The sequence below is a fragment of the Nerophis ophidion genome, linkage group LG04 (assembly GCF_033978795.1).
Source record: "Nerophis ophidion isolate RoL-2023_Sa linkage group LG04, RoL_Noph_v1.0, whole genome shotgun sequence".
NCBI lineage: Eukaryota > Metazoa > Chordata > Actinopteri > Syngnathiformes > Syngnathidae > Nerophis > Nerophis ophidion.
The window spans coordinates 86,284,017-86,311,890 of record NC_084614.1 but is presented as its reverse complement, the minus strand read 5'-3'; the positions used below and the strand labels follow the sequence as shown (position 1 = coordinate 86,311,890).

General features: G+C 36.2%; 1 protein-coding gene and 3 long non-coding RNA genes across 4 annotated transcripts in view; 1 reads left to right on the top strand and 3 right to left on the bottom strand.

The window, feature by feature from the left end:
- Nucleotides 1-27,874, bottom strand: part of LOC133552125 (class I histocompatibility antigen, F10 alpha chain-like) — an 89,918-nt gene that overhangs the window by 9,919 nt on the left and 52,125 nt on the right. The window lies entirely within an intron of this gene.
- Nucleotides 58-11,386, bottom strand: LOC133552142 (uncharacterized). Its single transcript, XR_009806633.1, has 3 exons — nt 11,279-11,386; nt 5,969-6,041; nt 58-456 (listed from the first exon to the last, which is right to left on the bottom strand). It is a non-coding gene; the product is annotated as an uncharacterized LOC133552142 (long non-coding RNA).
- LOC133550625 (uncharacterized) lies at nt 9,044-11,166 on the bottom strand. Its single transcript, XR_009806352.1, has 5 exons — nt 11,027-11,166; nt 10,841-10,934; nt 10,566-10,667; nt 9,307-9,970; nt 9,044-9,167 (listed from the first exon to the last, which is right to left on the bottom strand). It is a non-coding gene; the product is annotated as an uncharacterized LOC133550625 (long non-coding RNA).
- On the top strand, nt 23,926-25,288 carry LOC133550624 (uncharacterized). Its single transcript, XR_009806351.1, has 3 exons — nt 23,926-23,985; nt 24,372-24,473; nt 24,547-25,288. It is a non-coding gene; the product is annotated as an uncharacterized LOC133550624 (long non-coding RNA).

Sequence of the window (27,874 nt, the reverse complement as noted above, 5' to 3'; positions counted from 1 at the left end):
ATAGCAAAATTACACACAAATCTAACAAAAGAACAACAATCTATGATTAGCTAAAAAAAAAGGTAAATCACTCATGCAGAGGAGAAAATAACTTAACAGAAAGTGCGCTATAAAAAGCTGAGAAAACTACAAACTAAAGCGCTCCAAGAGGAGGGGGAAAAAAGAAGGCAAAGCACTGAAATTAGACACAAAATTCTTGACCAAAAACTTTAACAAACAAAATAAGTCTTTCTCAGAGGAAACAAAGAAATCAATAAATAAGGCAAGGCAATACTTAGCAAAACTTGGTTCAAGGCCGTGGACAAGGCTGGAAGCACGTAGCGAGACGATATACTCTGGCACAAGACAAGAGGAAGACCAGACATTTATACACATGAGCGAGGGTGACACAGGTGGGCACAATCAGGCAATCAGGAGAGACATCAGACCAGTGAAACAGGAGGAAGGGCAAGTGACCTGAAACTAGAGGGAGAGTTAACCTTTCAAAATAAAACAGGAAATGACAAGACAACATGAAACCAAACAAAACCCAGACAATACTTCACCCAGGTGTGACAACTTGGACTCGAGTCATGAATTTGATGACTTTAGACTCGACTTGACAAAATGTAAAGAGACTTGCAACTCGACTTAGACTTTAACATCAATGACTTGTGACTTAACTTGGACTTGAGCCTTTTGACTTGACATGACTTGCTACTTTCCCCGAAACCCAAAGATTAAAAAGTTTTTCAGGAGCGCTCCGTATCTTTCCTTTTGTACTTGTGTCTGTCTGCGTGTTGTTCCCATCAGCTTGTATGCTCTCAGTACAACAGCCAATCAAATTAGTACTGTTGTTTTGGTCCCACAGCACTCATCCAATCAAATTGCAGGAAAACCAAGGAAGAATAATTCTCAAACAACGCGCCGTTGAAAAAAAATATGCCAACGTTGGTTTCGTTCGGGTATAAAAACTACGACTTGGTCAACAAAAAACGAATTGCCGTATGCAAAACATGCAGTTCGAATATGTAGACGCAACAACTTCCAATTTCGTTCGACATTTGAAGATGCACAAAGAAGGGTAAGTTTGGATTGTAAGCTAAAGTTTATTGGCTTAGTAATGTGACTTTTATTTGCTGTGTAGTTAAATGAGTGAGGCTGTAAACTCACTGCTAACGTTAGAACCCAGGGGTGTCGCCAGACAAATTTCACTGGGGCACGTGCACCAGTAGAAATTTCACCAATAAAAAAAAAACGCTTCACAGTTTTAAGTCTACATAACATAGACAACAGCGCACGTACTACTTAGTATGGTAATTGATTGCTACTGTATTCACTCCAATGAGCACATGGCTAATTAATATGGTAATTTATTCACGTGTGGATCGAGACTTCAGTTGAGAGAGAGAGAGGATGAGAATCACTGTGTGAGGTAGGTAACGTTAGCCAACAACAATTTGTTAATTACATTATTTTTATTTTTATTTGACTTAAACTGTAACTCCTAGATGGATTTAAGAAAGTTATTGGCCCGCAGCAGGGAAGAAGCAGCAAGGAATGAGAGATGTAAGTGAAGTCCTAGCTAGCTAGGCAACATCATTGTCTTGAGTTGATGCTAAGTTAGCTAACGTTATTCCTTGTATCAAGACAAACATATTCATTTGCTGTACGAGCTGTCGGGGCAATTTCCAATCAACATGAAACATCATGTTGGTTATTGTCTGCTGCTTCTGCATCAATGATGATTTGGAGTCAGCATGTGTGAGTTGAGTGCTTCTCAAATGGTTTATCTTCAGGAAGAAAAACATTTTTCCATATCAAGTTATCAGCCAAATTTTTAAATCATTCAAGTTTATTTCACAGAAAAATAGCACAGTAGACTTGTCTTGTTAATCGGTGTGACTTTGACTAAAATAATCTTGTTTTGTCACCAGAAAAATGGCTACAGCTAAAGCATCTGGTTTTGTTTCCAGAAAAAATAGTAACATTTCTGTATTTGTTTTCAGAAATATGGCTAAAAATATCGGGTTTTGTTGCCCCATTTAGATTGTTTTTAAATATATTTCCATGTCTGTCCTGAGTCCTCCTCCAACTTGTTAGTCGGTTTGCCTTTTGCTAAAATACTCACTAATAGTCACTAGAAAAAAGGCTAAAATAACCTGGTTTTGTTGCCACAATTTGATTTTTTTCTCCCTAAACTTTTTTTTTTCATGCACACATCTGACTGAAAATGACACACAATCCACTTTTATGTCGCGACCCAGCAGTTGGGAACCACTGGTCAACTGTATAACAGTTACTGTAATATTTCCATGTCTGTCCAGAGTGATTGACCACTTTGCAAAAATGAAAAGGAGACGTTACAGTTTACTTCTCAGAAAATGATTCCCTGAACAGACACACAACAGTTGTTCATTTATTCTACTACTGTGGCTTTATTGTTTTGTGTATATTTTATAGTTGTGTGTATCTGAAATAGGATTAGCCACATTGCCATAAATGGAAATTAAATAATATAAAAGAACCCAGAGATGTAGGGGTACTTTATTTTTTGTTTTACTTTTGTCGATGTTAAATTTGCAGATGATTACTGCAATAAATATTTCAAAAAGATTCATTGCTCTTCCTTTTTGCTTTTACCAGTAGCAGTTTAGAAGTCTGGAGTAAAAAAGTGCACAAGTAGGTCAAATGCATGAGTTAATTTCAGGTGGTTCATCAAAGATCCATACAACATCATCTGATATGATTTCATAGTTTAAAGCACTATTTATGTCTTTTTTATGATAAATAAGTGCTAAAAATGTTTTTGCTTGCGCGCTTTGCACGCTCACATGGATTATTTGTGCCCCAGGTGTGCCCCAGTACAGTATTAAGCAGAGGTGTGGACTCGAGTCACATGACTTGGACTCGAGTCATGAATTTGATGACTTTAGACTCGATTTGACAAAATGTAAAAAGACTTGCAACTCGACTTAGACTTTAACATCAATGACTTGTGACTTGACTTGGACTTGAGCCTTTTGACTTGACATGACTGGCTACTTTCCCCAAAACCCAACAATTAAAAAGTTATTCAGGAGCGCTCCGTATCTTCCATTGTGTACGCGTGTTTGTCAACATGTGTGCGATGACAGCCTGTGCGCTACCTGTCAGTACAACAGCCAATCAAATTACACCCGCGTTGTTTTCGTCACAAAGCATTCATCCAATCAAATTGCAGGAAAACCAACAAAGAAGAGCTTTCAAACAACAGAAGAATAAGTGAATAAAATTATGCCATAAAGTGTTTCGTTCGGGTATTAAAAGTACGACTTGGTCAACAAAACAAGAATCGCCGTATGCAAAACATGCGGTTGGAAGATTACAGACGGAGACGCAACAACTTCCAACTTCGTTCGACATTTGAAGTTGCACAAAGAAGGGTACGTTTTGAATGTAAGCTAACGTTTATTGGCTGAGTAACGTAACTTTTATTCGTTGTGTAGTTAAATGAGTGAGGCTGTAAACTCACTGCTAACGTTAGAACCATAGACATCTTATAAGTAGACACAGCATCGAGCGCTACTGCCTATTGCCGCTGACGTGACGCGCGGCCGCCATCTTGGAGTGGTGATCCGCTCCACTCAGGGCAATTCCTTTGGCAGGAGCAATGAATTGTCAGCACATTTAATTCATTTTAACTCACTGAATACCACTGATACTCACACGCTTTTTTTGTCATACGTGTAACTATGATAAAAGACACATGTCTTGGCATGTTCATAATTTGCTTAACAGTAATAGAATATTCTTATATGCTATAAGTGACCAGACGTCAGAGATCAAAACTGGGAATATAATCCCAGAGAAGGGGAAAAAAACAGTCAGCTATTTTTAAGTTAAAGAAACAATATGATTAGGTTATAAATACATGCGTATATCTTACATAAACAATGTATGAATACATTAGATATCTATATATCTTACGGACCTATAGACCAGTGGTTCTCAAATGGGGGTACTTGAAGGTATGCCAAGGGGTACATGATATTTTTTTAAATATTCTAAAAATAGCAACAATTCAAAATCCTTTATAAATATATTTACTGAATAATACTTCAACAAAATATGAATGGAAATTCATAAACTGTGAAAAGAAATGCAACAATGCAATATTCAGTGTTGACAGCTGGATTTTTTGTGGACATGTTCCATAAATATTGATGTTAAAGTTTTTTTTTTGTGAAGAAATGTTTAGAATGAAGTTGATGAATCCAGATGGATCTCTATTACAATCCCCAAAGAGGGCACTTTAAGTTGATTACTTTTATGTGTAGAAATCTTTATTTAAAATTGAATCACTTGTTTATTTTTCAACAAGTTTTTAGTTAATTTTACATCTTTTTTTTTCGAAATAGTTCTAGAAAGACCACTACAAATGAGCAATATTTTGCACTGTTATACAATTTAATAAATCAGAAACTGATGACATAGTGCTGTATTTTACTTCTTTATCTCTTTTTTCAACCAAAAATGCTTTGCTCTGATTAAGGGGTACTTGAATTAAAAAAAATGTTCACAGGGGGTACAAGTGTCTGCCAAATACTTAAACATATATAAACACCTGAAAGTCTTTATTTCAGCTAAAACCACCAATCTGTTTCACTGGATTCAGAATAAAACAATTCTGTCTTACTCAACAAAGTTAGTATTTGAATATTGTTACTTGAAGACTAATCTGTGGTTACAATAAAATGAGAATGCATCATAATCAGTGGCGGCTGGTGAATTTTGTTTTAGTTGGGCCTGAAAGTTTGTAAACCACATACCTGTAGTGGGGTCATCCTCCCCCAGAAGATTTCTTTGTGATTTTCACATACAAATATTGTAGTTCTTTGCTCCTGCTTAACTCTGAGGTAATATTATTTTCACAAAATACAACCAATAGTATGTTAATGTAAATTCTTACTTGTGAAAAGTAATCCTCCAATTCCTATTTTCAACAGTCCGCTCAATAGAGCAAGAAAACGCTGAATACCAGCCCAGCATCTTTTTTTTCTACCTGTCAAATGTTAGTTTAGGCTGTTTGCCGGCTCCTCATCACCACTTCAAGATGGCGGCCAAATTGCTTGCGTCACAGCAGCCAATTCTGCGTCTACTTATAAGATGTCTATGGTTATAACGTCATTGCAAACACGGCAATCTGTTGCGTCCACTGCAGATGTTACCTTATTCATACTTATTGTCAAGTGATTTTTTTTAAGCAGGGTTGCATGAGGTACCTACACATAACGTTACGTTAATGAATGTATCACACACAGTAACGTAATATTAGACGGCGGTCAGCAGCACCGCGTATTTTAGCCACCTACAAAAAGACAAACATAGTCAAATAAAGGTCAGTTAAAATGTATACTATATTAAGAATATGTGTACATATTGCATAGGGCCCTGACATCTAACAAGTACAGCACTGTTCATTGTTATGTTCATGTATTTGTGGTTTTTCATGTGTACACAGACATAAACACATACAGTATGAGATGAGATCAATGAGATAAGGTGACAACATGACATAAACTGCTGATGAACTAGTTACAATGCAATATTCAATGGAAATACAATGTTAACACTTTTGTGCAAATAAGTACAGTTGCACTTGTTTTTTCAGATGTGTTTGTACTGTAAAGGAATGAGTTAAATGTTTAGAATAACTGGTTAATAGTGCTATTATGAAATGCAATGTCAGCACTGTTTTTTTTAATAATAAATACATACAGCGTTTTAAAAGCATACACAATCTGTGTACATATATTAGTCTGTGGTTAAAAAGACTTGAAATGACTCGAAACCCAAAATGCAGGACTTGGGACTTGACTTGAGACTTTCCAGTATTGATTTTGGACTTGACTCGGACTTGCCTGTCTTGACTCGGGACTTGACTCGAGACTTGAGGGCAAAGACTTGAGACTTACTTGTGACTTGCAAAAAAATGACTTGGTCCCACCTCTGGTAACGGGACACGCATCTGCCTCGCATGGGTTCGATTCCCGGCCAGGGTTGCATCAGGACGTTTCATCCTGAGTAAAAAAAGTCAGCAGAAAGCCTTCATGAGATGGACTCGCTGTGGCCAAAGTGCTGAACGTGGGGGAAAAGTGTGAGGCAGACGCTTCTGCTGGCAGAATATCAAAGAAAGTGAAAGTAAAAGTAGACACGGTAAAGCCAAACATTGAATGCATGCTTGTTTCAAGTCACCTAAACTCGATGGTGATCATTTTTATTTGTATTTTTATTTTGTCGTACCTGTCAAAGGTGAACACACTTATCCACGTAGGTGAGTAGTAACGAGTTACATTTACTTAGATAAGAAACACAACTTTTACTTTGCTATATAACATTTTATTACCATGGTTACATTCATTTATATCAGGGGTCAGCAACCTTTTTGAAACCAAGAGCTACTTCTTGGGTACTGATTAATGCGAAGGGCTACCAGTTTGATACACACTTAAATAAATTGCCAGAAATAACCAATTTGCTCAATCTACCTTTAATAAATAAATCTATATGTATAAAAAAATGGGTATTTCTGCCTGTCATTCTGTCATACATTTTTTTTCCTTTTACGGAAGGTTTTTTGTAGAGAATAAATGATGAAAAAAACACTTAATTGAACGGTTTAAAAGAGGAGAAAACAGGAAAAAAAAAAGGAAAATTAAATTTTGAAACATAGTTTATCTTCAATTTCGACTCTTTAAAATTCAAAATTCAACCGAAAAAAAGAAGGGAAAAACTAGCTGATTCGAATCTTTTTGAAAAAATTAAAAAAAAGAATTTATGGAACATCATTAGTATTTTTTCCTGATTAAGATTAATTTTAGAATTTTGATGACATGTTTTAAATAGGTTAAAATCCAATCTGCACTTTGTTAGAATATATAGCGAGTTGGACCAAGCTATATTTCTAACAAAGACAAATCATCATTTCTTCTAGATTTTCCTGAAGAAGAATTTTAAAAGAAATTCAAAAGACTTTGAAATAAGATTTAAATTTGATTATAAAGGTTTTTCTGGATTTGCCACAATAATTTTTTTGAATTTTAATCATAATTGAAGAAATATTTCACAAATATTTCACAAATAATTTTTGTCGAAAAAACAGAAGCTAAAATAAAGAATTAGATTAAAATGTATTTATTATTCTTTACAATAAAAAAAATTAATTTACTTGAACATTGATTTAAATTGTCAGGAAGAGGAAGGAATTTAAAAGGTAAAAAGGTATATGTTTTTGAAAATCCTAAAATCATTTTTAAGGTTGTATTTTTTCTCTAAAACTGTCTTTCTGAAAGTTATAAGAAGCAAAGTAAAAAAATAAATGAATTTATTAAAACAAGTGAAGACCAAGTCTTTAAAATATTTTCTTGGATTTTCAAATTCTGTTTGAATTTTGTCTCTCTTAGAATTAAAAATGTCGAGCAAAGCGAGACGAGCTTGCCAGTAAATAAATACAATTTAAAAAATAGAGGCAGCTCACTGGTAAGTGCTGCTATTTGAGCTAATTTTAGAAGAGGCCAGCGGGCGACTCATCTGGTATTTGCCTTAAAACTCCACAGACATTTTTCGACCCGTATGTACAGTCACCGTGTGCTCGGAGAAGAGGTAGGATTAAATATAAGTATTACTTCTTAATATTCCTTTTCAGATTTGTTGAAAGGTGCAAATGGAACCATGTGATGTTACTTGACGTAAACATGTCTGTAACAAATACATCAAAACCATAGCCACATGTGTAATGACTAACATTTACATAACATTTTGTAGATGACATTGCATGTCTTGTCTTGTTCTAGTCTGTCTTTTCAACGTACAAGTAATTGTCTTGTTTTTAGTGTGAGGTTTAACTGTTGTGTTTATTTTGTGTCATTGTGAAGTTTTTTGTACCTGAAAATCAGATATCCCGGCCCCCCAGAAACATTTTTTCCTCTAAATCTGCTCCCCAGGTCAAAATAATTGCCGAGTGTGACCGTGTGTCTTGGCTACCACTCTTTACCGCATCTCTCCATGAACCCCGATACAAACATCCGACCAGGAGCGTTGGGCTGCAGTGCATTGTGGGTAGGCGAGTCTTGTACATGATCATGTTCTGTCGGTTCATTTGCAAAATAAACCAGAGAGCACAACTCAGCTTTGATACAAAATGAAAGTAAAAAGTCATGTTGGAATATTTTCAAAAACTCAGCTCGGATTAATTACTGTTCTCTTGGTAGTGGAGAAGAAGTGGGGGTTAGGGGCCAAGGTGGTCTCTGATCCATCTTTGACACGGCAGATAAAGGGCTGGGAGAGGTTAGACCGAGGAGGCATGGGTTTTTTTTTTTTTTACTACAGCCGACGAGGCACATATGTTTTTCAAATTAGACTGTGTCGTATTTTGGGGGAATCAAACAAACATTACAAAGAGATTCTAGGACCAGACAATCCATTGGATTCGATACAATTATCTTATTCGGGAATTACATTTTATTTCGAAAAAGTTATCAGTAATCTGGAAATACGTGTTATTTATTGGAATTGTAGATTGAAAAAGAAATAATCAAAAGCCATACATCATGAAACAGGCTACAGAAGTACAACAAATCAAAGTTGAAAGAAACAACAAGCCCAACTTTATATTCATCAAAATGTGCTTTGAAAAGTTTAACAAATGCCCCAAGGGAGCGGTTTGCCTGGCATGGGATGAGATGCTTATCCATGGCGATGTAGAAGCTGTCGATCTTGCTCTTCTGACGGCCAACAGCGAGGAGGTATGGCTGCCGACCCTGCTGGTTGCGGAGATGCTCCTCCATACTGCAGCATGACTTAGGTTGAGAGAAGGAAACTAAGTATTAGACACCAGAATATTGTGCTGCCACAAAAAAACATTATTAAAGTCATTATTCAAACATCCTCTCAATCTCAGTGCAAAGATCGGAATGAGTGTTAAGACTTAATTTAAGTTTCATTCACTTTTTAACTGCCTTCATTTTCACATGTGGCTAAGAACATGACACATGACAAGTAGTTATCACTTTCATAATATTACCTTATGAAAGACAACAAGTCTCTCAATGGCATCACATGCACTGATTTTTGGAGACTTCGGTCCTCCTGGTGGTGGTGGAAGGAGATGTATGAGCAACAACAGGGAGGCCATTCATGGTCGTAAGCTGAGGACAAAGATTCACAAGAATTAACTCAAGAATGTTCACATTTCCTCCATCTAATGTTCATATTTATTCCAAATATCAGATACATTTTCAGAGATACAGGAGATACTTTAAAAGAAGAAAAACAAATAAAACTCACATGTTGCCTCATCACTTCCAATGGAACATTCTGCTGACTGTAACAAGCGCCGCAACTCTGGTGCTGAAGTAAGTCGCTTAGCCTCTTTTATGATGTTTGGTTTGAAGAACACATCCCACTTCTGAAGCAGCCTGGAGGATGTCTCATCATCAAATAGGAGAATGAAGTCTTGCTCCACCTTTAAGAAAGAAGATATTTAACTACCACCGAAGGAAATACTTTCAAATGTCAGGCTGCTCCAAACATCTCATTCCAAACTTACCAATCCTTTTGTATCGAGGAATCTTGGGAAGATGGAGAGGATATCAGCACTTGTACCTGGGTCATTAACAAGCTTCTGACGGTGCTGAAATGTCTCTCTCATCTTCTGGAGAATCACGGAATTGTCTGTGGTATGGTTGAGCAAAGATACTGCCTCTTGACAAGCATCCCCATCAAGCTGATTGTCGACATTGACAATCCTTTGGAACTTTGGGCCTCCTGAAGAAAGGTTCAAAGAGCTACTTGGTGGCGCCTCAGATCCACGCCGAATTTTCCTTTGGACTGTTTTCAGACGCCAAGAAATGTATCCTGTGCTACTAGCAGTGTACAAAAGACTGTCTCTGAAACGCTTGTTTTCTTTTTGTGTCATTGAGTTGCTTGAGTGTAGTTCACTTTTACGACACTGGAGGGGGCATTGAACACATCACTATATCAGCAAGCTCTGAAAGTTACGGTGAACTTCGATGTCATTTGTTTAATTGACAGTGTGCGTCAATACAAAGTGAGTTACTTTATATACACTTTAATATAACCTGTTTTGTGCTTAAAACTATATTGCAACTCATTTGGTCAGTTTTATTGTTGTCTAATGGCTGTTTGGCATCAGGTTCGCAAGCTAACTGCTAGCTAAATATCATACCCTTATTGGGGCCTGTTTGTAGCATTGGACATGTTTGTTAGCCCCAATTGACAATTTAGAATTATTGTTGTGATGCTATTTAAATTCTAGTAATTATTACATTACTTAGGGCTGGGATGTTCAAATTCTGTGGATTTATGTAAACTGTGTATACACAGCTAAGTAATGTATATTTAACAGCCATGTTGCATGCTTGTGCCTATATTCAATTGTATTGTGGTCACTTTAGTTAATTTACAATAATTGTATTTGTTTGTTTAGGAAACCACACACATACACAAATGCAAACGAACAATTCAATATACAATTGAACCTGCAAATCTGGACTTGGACAATCTATTATTTCTCCTGCACTCACCTGAATGAATAATTGCTGTCCTGACCCGACACCCTGAAGTGATTGCTAATCCATATTTAACCAGTCATAGTCGTCACTACAAGCAGCATCATAGAAGTGTTCCTGAAATGAAAAAAGATTAAATTCATTGTCATACTTAGTTCATGAGAAATCTCAGAGAATTCATATCAGTGCTATGCACATAGCATCAGGGCCAAAAATTGCAATTATTGAAATAAATGTTGATGCAAGAATGACATGAAAATAGTCATATAAATAATAAAAATAAGAATTACATAGCCTTTCTTGGTGTATGGATCCTTGAGAGACGGGAACAGTGTCACTATGCCAAGAGCATATTCCTCTCTGACTGCTTTAGTGGGAAGGTTTCTGATAGGAGATATCAAATTTTTTAATATAGATCCATGTAATGGCCATGTTGTTATCAAGCACAAAAAAATTGAATGTAAAAACATACATACCCATGACTATCAATCATGTGAGCCACCAGTATGTTGACCATTTGTCGTCTTGTGATATCTGTTAGGGTTTCTGTTGTTTGGTACTCCTGAAGTACTGCTTCACTGCCAGACTTGGCTTTTAACACAGCTTCAATCAACTGATGAAAAACAAAAACATGAAAATGCAAAATATGGTGATAAACAGCTATTCTTGACACGCAAAAACTGTTTTAATGTGTAAAAAAACTCAAGAGAATCAAGCTTTGTTCAAACCTGTTTAGCTGATGTTGCATCATGCTTATTCTCTTTTCGCTGTCTCTTGCGAGGGATCTCATCCATGGTAAGAGTTCCGCTTGAGTTGAAGCTAGAGTCAGAGATCTCAGATGCAGAGGACAAGGACAGGTCTGAAAATTCTAAAGGAATAAAAGAAAAAAACATTTGATCATTTTATTCAGTAGTGTACAGAGTGCCTGATAATACATGATTTTATATCTCACCCTGGCTTGAGAATATTGTCAGCACCACATTGCCTTGTCCAACCAGGTCGCTGAATATTTCCGCATCAACTTCTGTCCCTGTTGCATCCTTGTACATAATGCTTGCATCGGGTGGCAGGCAAAATCTCTCAATGACTGGAAAACAATATGAGAAAATTGTGATTTATGTGCTTTATGTGCAGTTTCATTTGTCTCACAGCAAATGACTGTTCTAGTTAGATGGAGTCATCCACTGGTGATTTTTTCCCTCAAGTAACCCTGATACTTCTTAAGTCCAAATTTAAAAGTTAAGTATTGGCTTTTCTCAGTTAACTGTTCTTGTGTATAAAATGCTTTACATTCTAGGTGGCACACATGTTGAGTAAATTATCCCCATTTATAAAGGAATCTGCTTCAGGCATGTAAAGACACCAGAGTATACAACATGAGGTTTTTAAAGAAAGTGGGTCTATTTTTAAACTGTTTTTAAGGTAAGATTAAGTAAATTGAAACACCTTTTTCATGGAATTGGAGAAAGTCAAACGGTCCCTCAACGTCATCCAGCTTCACATACTTCTGCTGTTGGTTGTACTTCACCTGGACCAGCATCTTCACTGAGACATGCAAAACATATATTAAAGAAAGTCAATATTTAAAGAAAGAACAGTTTAGAGGTCAATGTGTCACAGTAAAGGATAAGATTTGTTAATATTTTGCAGGGGCCTCTATCAATAATTTTCTTTTCATTCCTAAATGATTGCTTTATAATATATATATATATATATATGTCTATATTTATGTATACATGAGACAGAGAGAGAATTTTGAAAGGGATCACAATTGAATATTGTAATTAAAACTAAATGTTAGAGCAGTAACAGTAATTTCTACAACAGAAAAGTCACAATATCTCACTGGAAACAAGTCATTTTAATCATATTCCTGTTGTCACAACATTGAATAATTTCAAAATAAGATTAAAAACACAGCAAAAAAGAAAAAAAAACATTAGTTATTCTTCCTGTCCTATCACTTTCCTCCTTTCTCAGCTGTTTATGTGGCAGTGAGGGCTGGTTGGCTCTGCCAGCAGAAACTTTTAACACAATCATTTCAGTGGCGAGTTATGGTTAGCAGAAAGTATAAGGACAACGACTGCTAGATTGTTTGCTACAGCTTAAAGATGAGCCAGCATGCTGTGTCAGAGGATAAATGAGAGATGGAGGAGCAAACGGATTAAAAAGTATTTCACATGTTTGCGCAGGTTTTACAGTTGTTTATACTCGAGGAGGTTTTTCTTCACATACAGTACTTACAGTTAGATGTCGTCAAACTGATGTTACAGTTACTGTCATTTCACGGGATCCACCGTAACCTCTGCTCTGCTGCTCACTGACGTGCGTGTGTTTCTGTGCCCCTGAGAACAGAGGAGAGGCTGCAGCTATATTAATTTGTACCAAATCAAGAAAAAAAACCCCAACAATCAGTTCTTACATTTATATATTCCTAGGTCAAGACAGATTCAGATGCTTGTAAAGGCCCTGGTATGAATTAAATACTAAATTCAATTAAATCTCATTTAATATTTAATACAATGTGTCCATGACCCAGTGAATACCCTGATAATAAATAACACCAAAACTTGAAGAGTAGCAATAAATGAACCAGTAACTACTGAGCTTATCCCTCCGCAGACAAAATTGGACAAGAGAAACATGTCTCCACAGGTTTTTGCAGTTTTTTGAAGTTTAGAGTGTGAGGGACAAAATAACAAAAGCCCCCACAACTGTTAGTTCCAGCCTTAAATAAGATTTTGTACAGTAAAAACTTTGTTTATCATGGCTTTGAGGAAGTGACTTACTGTCATTTTTAAAGTTGAAGTGACTTGCTACTACTGTCTGCTAGCTTAGAAATGCAAGCTAATAGCATGACCGATTTTGTTGTTCAGAACTGGTGACAAAAAAAGCTTAGTTGCTAAAACACATATTCTCCATACATGTTTTATTGTACATGCTACATTTCACAGCATTAATTTGCAGCTGTTTCAGTACATTTGATTAAATTGCACTTACCTTGTGGAACTGCACGAGAGAAGCGAAATGGTTCCTATTGTCTCTTTTCCCTCCAACTGAAGTGAAATGCAGGGCGGGGCTTAATTGCATCTCAGCAGAGTTAAACTAACTCATGAGTGATCAACTCTGTCAAATAACTCCCCATAGCAAAAATTTGCTTGCTCATCTGTTGCTTAATCTCGTATCTTGAGAACATTTTGAGCTTCTCATATCTGTCTAATTCTGTGATCAATTGTTTCTCTTTTATTGCTCCTAAGGGACCCTTAGGAGCAATAAATAAGCTAAAAAGAGACAAGACATCACTGAGACAAAGGAGGTTGAGTTGAGACAACCCTTTGAGCAATATTTGAGAAGTGGGATACACTGACGAGAGCTCATATATGTATGCCATTGATCTCAATTATGTCTCATTTATTTTGAAGGATAATAAAAAGAGAAAGAAACGAGATGTATGAGCACTAAAAGAGATCTTATGTATGTCTTTTTCATGTCTTGATTATTTCTCTTAAATTTATTATCATATCTCAAATTTGAGAATCATGAGAACAAATTGAGAGTGCAATTAAAATATTCATCTGACTTAATTAGAAATAACACTAAACAAATACTCAAATATTGAAAGGTGTATCACTTTATTTGGCTACACAAAAATACAAAATATAATATAAAAAGATTAAATACAAAAATGTAAATGTAGTTAATTAGTACATACATAATGTACATATTGACATTCACAATACTTAAAACAGAAAACAATATACAAAAAATAAAACAAATACAAAAATAAATGAATTTGACCTTGAGTACTCACTTTGCTATTGTGAAAAAGTCTGGTGTAGCTTTTTAACTCCTTGTTGAGCAAACCATGTACCTTAGTTAAAAAAACACTTGACTTCATCTCAGTAAGAGGGTGAGTAAATGACAAAATTTCCATTTTTGAAATATTCCAAGTAAAAACTGAAATACATTTATAAAATTGTAACTGTGCTGTGTGGAACTAGTCTACATACAAAAAATAATCACACATTGAAAACCAGGGATACTTAACATTTTTACCTTGGGGCACGACCAACTTTTCCACAAGGAGTCTGGGACCAACTGAAATATAAACACTGAATTAGTCATCTTACACTAAAGTGTAAGACAACCGAGTACCATTGCTGCCCATATGGACGGACCACAGCTAAGAAACAGATATTTATTGGCGGCTTCCAAGGGGTACTCTCAGCCAAACAGTGGGCCCCAGCCCTATGATTAAGAAACACTGTTGTAAACAATAGAACAGCCTCCTGCGATAACAATATAACATTTGGTACACACATGATCATTGAAATATTTTGAAATTGGTTACAAAAGCTACTAATATACCTGATTATGTAAGCAGCAACATACTGCGTAATTTCCGGTTGCATTATTTTTTTATTTGGAAAAAACTTTGCTCTGTGAAAGGATATTAGCCGCTAGCTTGTTAGTGAGGTTGCATCCATCCATCCATCCATTTTCTACCGCTTATTCCCTTTTGGGGTCGCGGGGGGCGCTGGCATCAGTGCCAAATTTGCTTGGCACAGCACACCTCAATATGCATTATCACAGAATAACGTGGTACTAAAAGCTACATCATAAGGCAATTTTTTACAATATATACTACGCAAACCTAGACCAAAATATTTAACATGTTTACCAAGGAAACATCCTACCATAGAATGAACTCGACAGGTACAAGGGCCTACTTAAAACCGTCTCTGGCCCGACATTTGTTTACCAAAGCTTTCTTGAGCTTGGCCTCCTCAATATTGTCCCAATCAGGAAAGGTGCCGCATCTCAGGACATACCCTGCAAGGCAAGAACATAATAATCAGCCATTCGTAATTTTGTCCCACATCAGTTTCTACAGGTATCAAATCTATGCAATGCAATAACAATAATAATGCAAATTCAAATGTAATGCTTTTTAATGCCATTTTTTGGTACTTGAAAAAATGTAATGCCCATGTGCGACTGCATATAGTTGTTGTTTTTTTATATAGTCAAAAGCTTACAATTATCTATCTGTATACACACAGTTGCAAGCATTAGTTAATTAGTTGAAAAGTTTACATTAACTGTTACTATCTAGTGTATTAGAATTGGCTTACAAAGCTGTTTAATTGGAGAATGTATTTTTATTTATTTATTTTTGTGGAGTAGCATCTGGTGTTTTGACCGTATGCATGGCCGTAGACAATCGATAATTAAAAGGCTATCAAAAATATTAAAGGAGAACTGCACTTAAACCCTCTAAACAAACATCCCATTCTGCATCAGATGATCAATATAATATACCCATTAGCCATTTATTTAGTTGTGTCTGTTTGAAACATGCTGTAAGTATATATATATATTCTCTGAAAATATGATTTATAATAGCCACAAACTGGAGGATACCATTTTTAATCAGGATACAATTTGTTTTAAATAGTTAAAAGGTTTTATGGAATAATAAATGAACATCATACCAGGATTGCAAATTATGCATGTGTTTGGAAATGGATGATCTATTTAAACATTTTAGAAAAATACAGAACAATATTGGTAAAAATGCCAATAAGATGCATTTGAAAAAAAGCTATGGCAATTAAACATTTTGAATTTATTGTATTTTACACCTTCTCTGTTTAAAATGTTTACAGTAAATAGCAAGTATGTATCAAGTGTCCGGCAGCTGAAGGAACTTGTATTCATTTATTGTGGGAATGTCAGAAAATAAAAGAGTTGTGGTCTGCTGTGAAAATTGCCTCGCTAGTGTAGATCACTTGCGTCACAACAGTTGCTAATGTTAGGCAAGTTAGCTCATATGTGTTGAAGTGCAGATGATTGAAATAAACGACTCAGTGTATTAAAAAAGCTCAGCTTTTCCATTATCCTGACATGGTGTCACAGTTAAGGACTACACGCCTACAGTGACCAAAGAATGGAAAAGTTTAGGCCCCCAGAGCAGTTTCATTTTGCTTTATTGAAGCAGTGCTTTTGTCGTGTTCCCACCTTACAATACCTCTTGTATGCAGTTTGACAGCCGCAGTTAAAAAAAGAAACACACAGGAAGACTAACAATTTCGATGACCGTAACCTTCTTAAGTTAATTTTCACTTACCGTTTGACATATTGACTGTCCGCCATGTCCTACAATCGTATTCAATTTTTTAAATGCCTCTGGGCAAAGCATTTAATGCTTTTTATTGCCGTTTAAAGCCTTAATTTACGCAAAATCATTAATACACACAACCACACTTCAAGTTGATGGACATAACACTATATTGCTCATCATAACGCTAGTTTTTAGTCAATCACAAATTGTAATTATGTAACATTGAGTTATACTTCCAGTGTGCTGTAATCGATAAGGGATTAACATTTCTCATATTGAACTTCTATTTAATTATTGTTACCCAATTTTGGCCTGAAAACACCCTCAGTTTGGGAAAACTTACTTAGGATTCCTTCAACTTTTTTCCGGTCAAGGATGCGCTTTCGTGTTCCTGCAGGTTTGTTTTCAGGGCGACCAAAAGGGACACTCCTCTACTGTAAAAAAGAGGTCAAAAAGTGCGTGGAATAAACGCATACATTTGGGCTTTGAAGCATGTCTCATGGCAGCAAGGCGGAACGATGATATGAATACGCCGCTCTCAGGAAAGAGCTCTTGCTGGTCCGATTAATGAGGGCCGTCGGTGTATTTGTCTCCAACGAGGTCGCAGGGAGTTTGAAGTACTCTGACTTGGCACGGATCTGAAAGGGAAAAAATAGCACAAACAATACCAGAATGAGAAAATAATGTGTTCAAGGCCCAATCACAAGTTTAAGTAAACAAAACAATTACATCATGAATGAATTAGCATTGGGTACTTACCTATTTTCAAGAGGACTTCTTTGATTCGTTGCTTTTCTCGCCGGATTTTTTCCAACTCCTCCCTACATCCATCACATGGCGTCCATGATTTTTCTGCCTGTGGTTGATAGCAGATAGTGTCCTCAACAGATGGGTTGAGTGCATCTCTCCTGTCTGGTGCCAGGAAAGCTGCGTTTTTATTCTCAGGTGGATTCACCCGGCTAGGTGGCAAGCTATTGTGTACGCCGGGTGAAGGACCAGAGGTGTTGTGGACATTTGGTGATGGGCCAGCGGTGTTGAAGTCGTGTGGGGATAGGCGGGGTGAACAGCCTCCAGAGTGATCAACCTTCGGTGGTGAGGCCATTGGTTGATGGGCAGGATGCATGGTCTTCGTAGGGAAATGGACCTTTTATGTTGAGACCATATGGCAGGGGTGTCCAAACTTTTTCCACTGAGGGCCGCACACTGAAAAATCAAAGCAAGCGGGGGCCATTTTCATATTTTAAAAACCAATACAATAAATGTATAAAAAAAATATACAGTTAGGCCTCCACTTAGTTATGATCCCGGGACCCCAAAGGGTTTTGGTCAAAAAAAATATTAAAAATGTGTCATTATTCAGTATTATTATCATTATTCATGTTTTAAATCTCTAGATCAACATTAGGAAAAAAAAAATGGAAAAAACACGAAATATGCAATATTTTCATCCAATAACTTTTTGGGGTGGAATTTTTGAGATTATATAATAATTGGAGCCTTAATTTTGGATATTTAATCATTATTTTTTTTGAGGAATGACACTTAAAAACAAATCACACTAAAATAATTGGGGATCCCAAAGTGTCCTACTCGTTAAAGTGTTAAAAAATAAATAATACATTTTTTTTACTGTTTACTTTTAGCACAATAATCTCGAGATCAACCTCAGATATATCCGTCAATTTTAGAACTTTTATTGTTGTTTAATTTTTTTGGTTTGTTTGTTTTAGGCCCTTCTTTAAAAAAAAAAAAAAACAGCTCAGTTTTTTTATATGGCAAAACACAAAATATGCAACATTTTCCCCAAAAAATATCTTAAAGTGGAATATTTAACGTGACGTAATTGAAGTTTTGAATAGGTCAATAATTCAAAATGACATTGATTTTGATTCATTATTTTTTAAAGAAAGAAACAGCCTGCATGGCATCTTTGTGTTATTAAAGCATTGCAACATTTTCTTGTTACATTTCACCTGTTTGCGCTTTTTATCACTTTTTATTTTTTTCAGTTGTATTTTTAAAATGTGCCGTTAAAGAATGACCTGGGGGCCCCAAATGGCCCCCGGGCCGCACTTTGGACACCCCTGCCATATGGTGATAGGCTAGATATATGGCCTCCGTAAGGAAATTGACAATTGATGTGGAGGTCATACAGTGATGGGATGGCTGTATTGCCGCTGTAGGGTGATGGACCAATGGTTCCCTCTCTGGTAAACCTATCGTGATATTTCATTGAACAATAGATTACAATTGTATAAACCCAATTTGTCCATATATGTATATACAACATCAAAAGAGATGAGAAATACTGAACTACAAAAAAATGACTGAAATGACCTACAGTATATTTTAACCTGCAGCGGCCAAAGTGGACCTTAGTCTATGTGCAGTGAGGAGAACAAGTATTTAATAGACTGGCGGTTCTGTAAAATCTAAAACAAAACAAAAAATTACACATTTTATTATTTTCAAGTAACTTGCATTTTTTTTTCTCCACGGAATTGATCACCTAGTAACCTCTACTTCTCTGAAGTATCAAATATAAATTTCATGCAATAAGATGCAAATTAATTACTTTTAAAAAATTCATACAATGTGATTTTACGGATTTTTGTTTTGGATTCTATCACTTACAATTGAAGTGTGCCTATAATGATATTACTAAAATAATAATATAAGTAACAGACATCGAACTACAAAATCACCAATGTATAAATGATTTGTTCTCCTCATTCTATGATGGACAGTACCAATAATGAAAATAAATGTACCATGACCAAAATTGACTATATCTATAATCATTCTGTACAGTACTCCTTAACAAAAACATTTCACATCAAAGACAAAGGAACTGGACCAGTACTGAAGATGAAATCATCTTGACTGCAAGGAAATAGACAACTCACTTAGTCAACAATAACAAATAACAGATTTTTTTAATAGTAAGTGATACATAACATTGACTATCACGAAAAAGTTATTACTTTATATATCTCAGGATTATTTATGAAATGTACAATTAAGTATAAACTGTCAAACCAGTACTTATATTTGGTTTAAATATGTTTTTTTTTTTAAACTATTGCTTATTGAGATTTCTGCCCTACCTCCTTTCTCCACAAAGGAAGCACAGGCATGTGAGCACCCTTTGACAAAAGAGGAGGAAAATTCACAAAAAAGAGGAACATTTCCATCCGCATGTAGGGCTCCGACAAAAGCCCCGAAAATATTTTTTAAGAATCAATACTACATAGCACTGGGCCAATAAAACAATAATTATACATCGCAATACACATAATCATATCAATATTAAATGCTTTCGATAAAATATTCGAGCCAGCATGATTCGCTGCATGAGGTCACTCGCGCTTTGGGAACCCAGTAAACAGAAAACAGGAAGTGTCACTGAGCAATGGAAGTGACATGCTACAACAGACAATCAGTTAACAGTATTTACTGAGCAATGGAAGGGACACGCCAACAGCCAATCATGTAACAGTATCAACAACAAGTAAGCTAGCTCGATGATGATAATTATGCTAACTAGCAAGCCAAGCTTGTTTTGGTGTCCCTGTCCTGAAATTCAGTGCGGTGTTTAGGCAAGAGCAGCAGCAAGTACCAGCGGCCAAGGAGAGCGTTCCACAAATTTTGTTTGGATCCTATTTTTTGGATATTGTTTACTTAATTCATCCATGGAATTTTTGTTATTGTTGAACGCTCCGATCGGACAGGTTTTTACTGGACACATTTCCGATGAGTGTTGCTCTGAGAACCTACAAGTGTTTAGTTAATACTTGATTGCTGATAAGAAGTTAGCTCCGGATTTTTTGACACTCATCCTTGAACTCCCATCCTTAAACTACTTTTATTTATATTTCTCATATTCTTATTTATATTTAATTGAAAAAAAAAACAAACGGAATTTATATTTTGACGTGAAACGGAATGTTTAAAAACTGTTAAGAAAGTACATATTGTGTAAATTTTTCTCAATAAAACTTGTTTATAAGATTTTAGTGTGTGTTCAAGTACTTCTTGAGCACATTCATCAATACTGTGATAACAATTGTAACCATGACATGAAATGTTCATTTTGTTACTCCCTAGTTTTGACACATGAGGTAGAGTGGATATTTACACTCTAGGAACGTTTTGACCATAACTAAAAAGTAATAAAATGATGGCAACAAATTGTTTTCAGGGTCCACAAGTTCAGAACTTTTAATCCTGAAATCAGAGTGGATACAGATGTTGGGTTTTGGGCAACTTAATACATCAAATATTTGTATTTGTCATTAACATACTATTTACTGAAACAATGATTTGATGGCAAATAAAATAATGTTTAAATTAATGCTGTTTTTTTTGGTTTTGAAATTCACTAAATTTGCTAAAGATTAAACGTTTTGAACTTGTAGACCCATAGGCATGAGGTAATAAATGTCAAGCTTACCCATAGGCAGTGTTGCCGCCTGTTACAAGTCCGTCACTTGATAGATTCAGCGCTGTAATATTATCATGTTCAGACAGTGGTTTCTGATCTACTGTAATGGTTTCAGACCCTGATGTTGAGTGTGATGGCTCACTGGCTTCCAACATATTTAAAAATAACTCCTGTGGAGTTTGGCAGCCTTTTGGTGACTGAGTCTGATCTTTTCCTAAAATATGTTCAACAGTTGCCCTATAAAATTTACTATCTGACCACTTTGCTAAAACAGAATCTCCTGTTTTAAGATCTAAGATCTGCACAGGAGCTTCATCTCTTGGCAAAATGTCTGCTCCTGTAAAGATTTTGCCGGTATAACCGTCCTCCCATCTGACGAATGCCAAACAATCTGAAAGAGAGAGTGCAAAAGAGAAAGTGTTTAAAATAGTTAATTTGAGTATAAAAAATTGGACTGGTATTTGTCATCTCATTTGGACATCAATGTTATGATTATTCCCTCTCCCCATCCCTATTTGCATTTTAAAGCAGATGCAGTAGGAAGAGCTTGCCCATCGCTGTCTTAGAGGTGTGTGGCCTCATTACAATTAGGGTACTGTTACCTAACTTCCTTGGGGCAACTTTCCCAAGGTGGTATTCTCAGCTGATCTTTAAATACTACACAAACTAATAAAGTCCTTTTTCCAGTTTGTTAGCTACATGTACTGCAATTTGGCTTAACCGTAGTCCGCTTTGCTACACATACATAGAAACTTACCAGATTGCTTAATTGGGGGAGGAGAATTATGCAGGTCCTTCATTTTCTTTGTGGGAACTCTTAACCTCTTTCTTGTAGTCGTTTCCTTTTGGTCCATGCTGTAAATGAAAAAATACATTTTGGATCACAAACTAAGGATAGGTTGATTGGCAACACTAAATTGACGCGTGTGTGAATGTTGTCTGTCGATCTAAGTTGACTTGTTCATGGTGTACCCCGCCTTTCGCCCGAGCGGAACTGGGATAGGACATAGCACCCCTACGATACGAAAGGGAAAAGCAGTAGAAAATATATGGATGGAACTATAATATAAATGGAAATTATTTACATATATGGGGTCACTCCATATGGATGTTAACTTTTAGGGTGAATCATATTTAACTTCTGTTAAAAACAAGTAAACAAAATGATATTTTATGATCGTTCTGGCTATAGTAAAAAAAAAATCTTAACCCAGACAGTTTAATTCTTATTTTAATTCATATCTATTTTGAGGTGCGGTGGGCTTGATGGCACCTTTTTATAATGGAGTACATTTTAGGAAAGTTATAGTATTTTTAACAAAAAGGTCATGAATATAATCTCGAGCCCCAATGACTTTGTATTGAAGAGGTTGACCATAATTAGTGCATTTTGACCAGGTTAACACAATCATAATTTTTTAAACATGTATCACAGGAAAACTATTCTTATATCATGTTGCTAGTCTTAACAAGACCTGTCTGATAATACCATCCATCCATCCATTTTCTACCGCTTATTCCATTTCGGGGTCGCGGGGGGCGCTGGCGCCTATCTCAGCTACAATCGGACGGAAGGCGGTGTACACCCTGGACAAGTCGCCACCTCATCGCAGATAGACAGACAACATTCACACTCACATTCACACACTAGGGCCAATTTAGTGTTGCCAATCAACCTATCCCCAGGTGCATGTCTTTGGAGGTGGGAGGAAGCCGGAGTACCCGGAGGGAACCCACGCATTCACAGGGAGAACATGCAAACTCCACACAGAAAGATCCCGAGCCTGGATTTGAACCCAGGACTGCAGGAACTTCGTATTGTGAGGCAGACGCACTAACCCCTCTTCCACCGTGAAGCCCAATAATACCGGATTCATTTAATGTATGTTTAACATTTTACACACATACCTACTTTATTTTCCTAAATATATGCAGTTTATACAATCGATAGCATGATACAAAACATACTGTGCCTCTGCCAGCGAGTAAGCAAATATACTGCTGCTTTCAAAATGGCGGGGCAAATTAGTGAATCATTTAATACTTTTGGATGTAATCTCTTATTTATTGCAAATAGCCAGCCTTACCGATAAAATTCAACCCGGACCTCCTTTGTCGAGTGTCACTTTATCTACAACAGTATTATAAAAAACATTTTTAAGTTAAGCTCCCCAAATTAATATGCACTGTAGAATCCAATTGTGAAGGTCATTATGTATGCTAACATTACTTGTTGGGCAGACGCCATTATGGTTACCGCAGCCTCCTAAAGGACCGCTCCGTTGTCACAACAGTTAAATATTTTCATTTCACAACAGTTAAATATTTTCATTTCACAACATTACATGGTTGACCAACTAAAAAATATTAGCATACTTACCTATCCAAGTCTCATGTCGCAAGCGTTGCGACTGTCGTTTCCAAAAACTTTCCCGCTTCTTCTTCTCTTTCTTCTTCGCTTTCTTCTTCTTCCTGGTTTTAGTTTAAGGTAGGCGCACAGACAACGTTCAAATGTTACGCCACCTACTGTTTCCCCGCCTCTTCTTCTTCTTCTTCTGACGTTAACTGACGGCAAACCACGCGTCATGTCCGCCGCCGTCTGATAGAAAGCGTAAATTTTCTAAATTTCCTTCCTTTGAAAGTTACTCATAGCCAAAAATGGCTATTTTCAGATGGTCATATAAGGAGAAAATCAACTTTATCAAAATTCTGAGATGTGGATCTCAACGACACTCTCGCGAGATTTGGCACCGCGCCCCATGAATCTGTCCAATCATATTTGCTCTACCTGAAAAACACGCATGCGCATTTAGTGGGCGGATGTGACTTGAAGAAACAATTCGGCACTGAAGGAATAACAACTGCAAGTAAGTAATACCATTTATTGTTTTTGTTTTGGTATTTAAATTACTTTAACATACACGAGTTAGTATTTTTTAAACTACTGTAACGTCACTGATTTACGGAAATATAGCTATAAATGCCGCATTCAACCTTGCTAGAAGCTATGAAAGTTACCTCCAGCGAGGCATCTCAAGTGATAATATTAGTTATAATTTCAGCATATATATATATTTTTTTTTTTTCATACATCCCATAGTGAAATAGCAATGATAGAAGTAAATGTTCAGAGAACATTTGAAGTTGAACAATATAAATTACTGAACATACACTGCTTCAACATAATATAGAGTTTTACATTTACAAGAAGTTCCACTGTATATTCCAGCAACCTTTGTCTGTATTTACATAGTATTGGAGTGTCGAAATGACAAAATGAAAACCTGGAAAACGATGGAGAAGAACTGGTAAAGAAGTCGACTCAAATAAATGATCAAGAAGGACTGTAAAGCTGGTAAGTAGACTGGCATAGTTGTGGTGAATTAAACTGGCAGCAGATATATGATATTTTATTTTTCTTGCTGCAGTCATCCCGTCCTGCAACCACCTATGTGGAGACTGATGAGCAATGGCTAAGTAAGTTACATGTATACGCGTTTTCTTTGTTTAAATGGATTAGTTCTGATTGAGATTTACAGACCAGATAGAAGGATAAAAAGCTGTCCACAGTTTGTCAGGAACAAGCATGGAAATATTGCTTTCTTTTACCCTGATTACAGTAGAACGTATGAAGAATGAAACTTGAAATATAAGTAATCTCAGCATGTGTAATTAATGTTTTTTGAATCTTTCACCTTCAAGTTAAGGCTGGTAGGTAACATCAGGTCATGATTAGGGATGTAACAATATCAACATTTCACTGTATGATATCGTCACAGTGTTAAAGCCACAATAAGATATTGTTACAAAAATGTCAAAGTCCAAAGACATGCACCTGGGGATAGGTTAATTGGCAACACTAAATGGTCCCTGGTGTGTGAATGTGAGTGTGAATGTTGTCTGTCTATCTGTGTTGGCCCTGCGATGAGGTGGGGACTTGTCCTGGGTGTACACCGCCTTCCGCCCGATTGTAGCTGAGATAGGCACCAGCGCCCCCCGCGACTCCAAAGGGAATAAGCGGTAGAAAATGGATAGATGGGTGGTGTTAAATGAAGTGGCAGGAATGTTTAGGATAAACACACTTACTATAATTGAACACAAACATAATGTTCATATGTTGTAGTCATATTTATTATTATAAACAGGTATTTCAGGTGCAAAGGAATGGTGCAGAATTCCAGAATTTCAAGTAACACACAAAAACAAACAAAACAAAACTTTCAAATATGTGTCTTTAAACTGACATTAACAGTAAACTTGCAGTGTAACTAATGTAGAACAATAATGTTTCTTTAGCCAAGAAACTATACTGTGTTTGTCCGGTATGTTTTTTTTTAATATAACTTGGTATTATTGTGGGTTTGATTACATTTTTAGCACATTCAACAATAATGCGATTATAATGCAAACAGTGATCATTTTGGTCACAGTAACGGTGATATGACATTTTGGTATTGTTACATCACTGCTGTTTAGTTTAGTGTTTTTTTTACTTTTAACTTCCTAAGAAACTGTCATTTGCAATGGAAATGTTAGTATTAGTTTGTAGAATACTGATTCTTAAGAATTAACTAATAATTTGACTTTTAATCATGTAAATACCTCACAAATGGATATTGTCCCTTGCTTACGTCTTGGTTTCACATCAATGATATTTTCCAAATAATGGTTCTAAAATACAACTCATTCTAATATATTACTCATAGTCCTTAACTTATTGTAGACATTGTGGTGTGAAGTGTCGGCAAATTTCTTATTTTGTGCATGTCCACGTTTCCTTTGGTGAGTTGCAACAGCTCTGGGTCGACTTGGAAATGGTCTGGATGAACGTGGCAAGCTTTACCTTGTATTATGCAGACTTTATTTAAGGTTAAACAAGCACGACAGTTATAGGCACAGAAATATTTCACAGCAACAATTCCTCGGATCACCGAAGCACAAACATTCCCGTCACTCCTGCACACTTCCACTTTTTCACCCCTATATAATGTCCCCTGTTTGAACTTTGTTGTCCCACACTACGCGGGTTATCATGGGAGATCGAGTTTACTTCTCAGATGAGCCCACTTAATATTGTCAGAAAAAAACACACCCACTGGAGTTCTCGTTTGATAGCGTCACACATCACGGCATTATTGTGAGAATTTTGAAACCAATATAACTTAATATTTACAATAATGTTGCATCCCTCGTCAAGATCCTTTCTCATAGGTTTGGTTTGATGCTGTGTGTTTACTAAATCTTAGTCTTTTGAGTTTTTTGGTTCCTCTTCTTTGTGTCAGGGGATAGCAGCAGAATAACACTGAAGGAGGCGGTGCCTCCTGAAGGATCCCAAAACACTGCTCTTCAAATGGAACACATCCAACATTCAGGTGACCGTGCAGGATGTACCACTCTGGAACATCAAGCCTCTCCCTACCTGCCAGGTACACCCACCGTCTTCTGTGTCTGACTATTGTTTTGTTGTGAATTTTGTCACGAAGCAAATCCTGCTAAAATATGACAAACTTTTGAGTGTAAGAATGTGAGCGATATGCTGAGATGTTATACGTTTTGCCTTTTGACAAAATGTTATAAAAAACCTTTAATGATTTGTATTCTATTTTAATTTCAGCACATGAAAATATTTCTACTTCTGACTATCAAAGACAATGGAAAAACATTTTCCAGAACAGCCCTCACAGATCCTCCTGATGGCCTAACAACTAAACTACATGTCGATGCTGAGTATGATTCATCTCAATCATTTGAGGAAGCTCTCCCTGATATAGGGGATTGGATGTACAATGACGGACATACGTTTTATGAAGGATTTGAAGATAGTTTGAGTGAGGAGTGTGCAGAAGAGTCAAATTTCAAGGACACAACAGACAAACCAATACATGACAATGCATCAGAAGCCATGGCAGAGTGCCTTCTGATCATCATGGGTTATGTAAACTGTCATAAAGTCACTGATAAGGCCCTAAGCGATATGCTCAAAATGTTCAAGTTGCTTTATCCCGATAGTCTGAACACAGACTGCTTAAACAGTGTGCATAAGTTCAAAAACTTTTTTTATCCCACTCTGCATCATCGCTTATTATATTACATAAATCCTCCAGTAATTGTTTTGGGCCAATAGAAAGTAAACAAATAAAATGCCTGTTTTGTGGGACTAGTGTGTCAGAAGAAAGATTCTCATCCTTTTTTTTAAAGTATGTACAGATTGATTTCTTGTTTACCGTAGCACATTCATGTGCCAAATGGGCCCTCGTTCGTGAATTTAAACATGCAGGTTTTTCTTTGCTGCAAGATAGTGTAACATATGAGACATGCAGTTGTGTTATTCCCCTATTGGAAACTTCTGCCAATACAGTAGTATCCTTGGATGACATATTGGGTAAAGTTGTTTTCCTTGACTTCACATCTATGCTTGGCATTGTGTTTGCAGTTCATTTCCCCAATACACTTGAAAAGTTTTAGATAATTAAGAACTGAACTGGCCTAAGAAGCCACAAATCAATTTTTTGATCATTGTTATAAATGCTCTGAAAATACACACTGATGTGATGTTGCCGTGGATGCTGTAAAAGTCTGTAAATATGTACTGTATATGGAGTATCATTGTTGATTATGTTTTTGCATTGTGTGTAATATTTCAGTGGCCAATTTATTAAATTTACTTGTTTAATAAAACCACTGTCTTTTTTTAATGAATACATAGGCCTACTATGCTACTGTATTTTAATATTAGTCCTTATAATGGTGGTTGGA